The sequence below is a fragment of the Cervus canadensis genome, chromosome X (genome assembly GCF_019320065.1).
Source record: "Cervus canadensis isolate Bull #8, Minnesota chromosome X, ASM1932006v1, whole genome shotgun sequence".
In the NCBI taxonomy this organism is placed as follows: Eukaryota; Metazoa; Chordata; class Mammalia; order Artiodactyla; family Cervidae; genus Cervus; species Cervus canadensis.
Genome location: NC_057419.1, coordinates 46569669 through 46573729, shown reverse-complemented (window position 1 = coordinate 46573729; position 4061 = coordinate 46569669).

Here is a 4061-nt window from a genome sequence, read left to right as displayed (position 1 = left end):
TCACAGAGTGAATCAGAGACACTGCCAGCCTCGAATCCAGAATTCCGACTTGAGCTTTTGTGCCAAGATCCCTCGGGGCACATTTCCTCTCTAATTTGCATAAATCATCAACATTTTTTTCCAAGCTTGTGCTGAGAAAGCCCCTTTTCAAACAGCGGAAACTCCCTTTGCCTTCTGTCGCCTTAGTTTTATTTTATGAACCAAATTCTTTTACTTCAACACGTAGACTTGCTATTTTCCCTTCCGTTGAGCCCTTTTCAAAAGAGGTCGTGACCTTTGCTTAGAGATGCAGTGGAAACGGGTGAGCCTAAATGAAATAAAACAGATCATCTGCAGGCCATATAACGTGTAATTTCAACAAATGTTCAAAATCCCATGCAGTTGATTATAAATCTTGGATCCTGGCAGGTTATCAGGAAAGTAAGAATGAATAAATGGCACTACCGATGTTTGGACCCCATAGGGTGGAAGATGTCCCTCTAACCTTGGGAACAGATTCCTAGGATTAGAAATAAGAAACTGGACATACCAGAGCTATCAAAGCTTTGAGAAATTTCAATTTGGAACTATGTAGGGAGCCATACCTGAGACTGAAGGTATGTGAGCCTGGGCTTTTAATCACCAGCAAAATTACATAATTACTCACAATCCTTTCACATATTTAAGACATTCTTAGCTTATGACCTCATCTGTCTGATGGTCCTTAGGTGACTCCAGTATTGAGGTTTCTGGGCATGAACTACGCTTCCTGGAATCCCAGGTCAGTACTTAGTGCCTTGCTGACACTCACAAAATACTAATAATCCTCCTGAAAGTAAAAACATATGCAATGTGTTTGGAAAAATCTTCTCCTCCCTGTCAAGTATATTAGGTAATCAAAATAATTTATGGCTCATCTGTTTAACCATTAGGAAAAAAAGGAGTTCTATCTATTTGAAATCTTTGGTAAAATAAAGTTCAGCACAGAGGAAAAGCTTTTTGTCTACATGACATAGTAATTTACTTTATTACTTATCACATTAGTCAGCTATTGTTGCAATCATGCTGTGTAACAAAAGTTTTAAGCACACCCGAACTCAGCAGCTTTAAATGTTTATTTCCTGCTCATGGGGTGGGGGTTCTGTTGATCTCAGCTGAGTTTGGCTGCATGCTGTAGCTTGGGTCCAGGTCTGCTCCACGTGTCTCTTCATTTTCTTTGGCCCAGCAGCTTCCTGGGTGCATCCTCATCTTAAAGGTAGATCACCAGAGAGCAAAAAGCAAGCCAAACAATGCAAGCACCTTTAAAGTCTTTGCTGGCATCACACCTGCTCACTCTCCATTGGTTACAGCAAGTCACAGACTCAAGTCCAAGGTCAGTGGAGCAGGGGAGGACAACAGCCCAAGAGGGAGGGGGAACGGGAGTAAATATTTACTGAATAATACTCCAGTCTCTCACAATTATCATCCCTAAAAGCCTGTGTTATGGACTGAATTGTGTGAAGTGTGTGAAAGCATTAGTCGCTCAGTCGTGTCTGACTCTTTGCGACCTCATGGACTGTAGCCCACCAGGCTCCTCTGTCTATGGGACTCTCCAGGCAAGAATACTGGAGTGGGTTGCCATGCCCTCCTCCAGGGGATCTTCCCAGCCCAGGGATCGAACCCAGGTCTCCCGCATTGCAGGCAGATTCTTTACCATCTGAGCCACCAGGGAAGCCCATGGACTGAATTGTATCCCCCCAAAATTCATAATGTTGCAGCCTGACCCCCAACCCCTCAGATTATGACTGCATTAGGAAGTGCGGCTGTTAATGAGGTGATTAAGTTGAAATGAGGCCATTAAGGGAGCCCTAGTACAAACTGGCTGGTATCCTTATAAGAAAAGGACATTTAGATACACGGGGGAAAGGCTGAGAGAGGACACACCGAGAAGGCGGCGGTCTGCAAGCCAAGGAGAGAGGCCTCAGAAGAAACCAAACCTGTCAACACCTTGATCGTGGGCTACCAGCCTCCAGAACCGTGAGACAATAAATTTCTCTTGTTTAAGCCACCCAGTCTGTGGTATTCTGTTTTGACAACCTGAGCTAACACAGCATGTAAACCCCGTGTGGGTGACTCAGGGATGTGCCTTACTCACTGTGTTGTCTCTCCCACAGTACTTAGCACATTACCATGTGTACATATTTATGTATATTTGGTGAATGAATGAAGTCTTCTTTCAGTTTTGATATCAATAATTATTAATTTTATCAGCCAGACTCATGGTTAGAAACCTGTTTAAAGTTGTTTTAAGCACAATGGAAATTTTTGGGGGTTAGATGACTGGGGCAGCTTGTAACATCTACAGATTGATTCTAGGAACCAGGGCCTCACCTGCCAGATCCTCTCTCCATAGTCTCTCACTGAGGCACTTGGCCTTGTTTTTATAGAGAAAATGACTACCAAGAGAATGCCGGAGTATATTTTCCAAAGGTGATGACAACAGTATGTCCCATCCCAGCCACTCATCTAACAATGTGACTTTGACATTCCTCCCATTGAGAGGTAGGGTCTGTGTTTTTCTGCCTTTGAATCTGGGTGGGCCTGTGACCACAATGAAAGTGACGCCATGTGACTATGGTCATAAAGGACAGTACAGTTTCTGCCTTGTTTGCTGGAAAAATTGCCTTTGGTGTCCTGAGCTGCAATGGCAGAAGTCCAAGGCTGCCATGCTGTCAGGAAGCCCACGCTACATGGAGAGAACACACGAAAGTATTCTGGCCAAGAATCCCAGCTAAAGTCCCATCTAACAGCCAGCATCAACCACCACATAGGAGTAATGCTGCCTCCACATGACTCTGGCCCCCAGCCATTGAGTCCTCCCTGTTGAGGCCCCAGGTGTTGGGGAATAGGGCCAAGTCCCCCCCACTGTGCCCCATCAGAATTCCTGACCCACAGAACCTGCGAACACAATAAATGGTTGTTTTATGCTGCTGTGCTTTGACATAATTTGTCCCATAACAATAGTAAGTGGAATAAAAAGGCCAGGTTTACACTCTTAACAGCCACTTAGAAAATTCTGAGAAAGGTCTCCAATTGGCCAGGCTTGAGTCACATGCCTACCCCTTGAACCAACTGCTCCATCCAGGAGGAAGTTGATTAGCTCTAACCTAGTTTATGTGTGCGGAGAAGGCAATGGCAACCCACTCCAGTACTCTTGCCTGGAAAATCCCATGGACGGAGGAGCCTGGTAGGCTGCAGTCCATGGGGTCGCGAAGAGTCAGACACGACTGAGCGACTTCACTTTCACTTTTCACTTTCATGCATTGGAGAAGGCAATGGCAACCCACTCCAGTGTTCTTGCCTGGAGAATCCCAGGGACGGGGGAGCATGGTGGGCTGCCGTCTACGGGGTCGCACAGAGTCGGACACAACTGAAGCGACTTAGCAGCAGCAGCAGTTTATGTGTGAACTCCTGAGGGGTTGTTATGGCCACACACCAGACACCCAAGGCTAGAGTTATTCACGGAAGACCGTAGGGATGGTATCAGAAGAAGGAGTATGAGACTGTTCTGGGCAGAGTGAAATAAGAGCTACACTGTATCATCTTTTTTTTTTTTTACACTGTATCATCTTTAATTGGTAATCTGTTTTTGGAGGGAGGATGAGGTTTAAGATGGTTTCTTTTATGTTTTAAAATTTTTTCATTAGAGTATAGTTGATTTACAATGTTATGTAACTTTCTGCTATATAGCAAAGTGATTCAATTATACATATATCCGCTCTTTTTTGGATTTTTTTCCCTATATAGGTCATTACAGAGTATTGAGTGGAATTCCCTGTACAATACAGTAGGTCCTTATTTGTTATCTGTTTTATATATATAGTAGTGTATATATGGAGCTTCTCTGGTGGCCTAGATGGTAAATAATCCACCTGCAATGCAGGAAACTCGGGTTCAATCTCTGGATTGAGAAGATCCCCTGGAGAGGGAATGGTTACCCACTTCCATATTCTTTCCTGGAGAATCCCATGGACAGAGGAGCCTGGTGAGCTACAGTCCATAGGGTTGAAAAGAGTCAGACACAGCTGAGTGACTAAGCACAC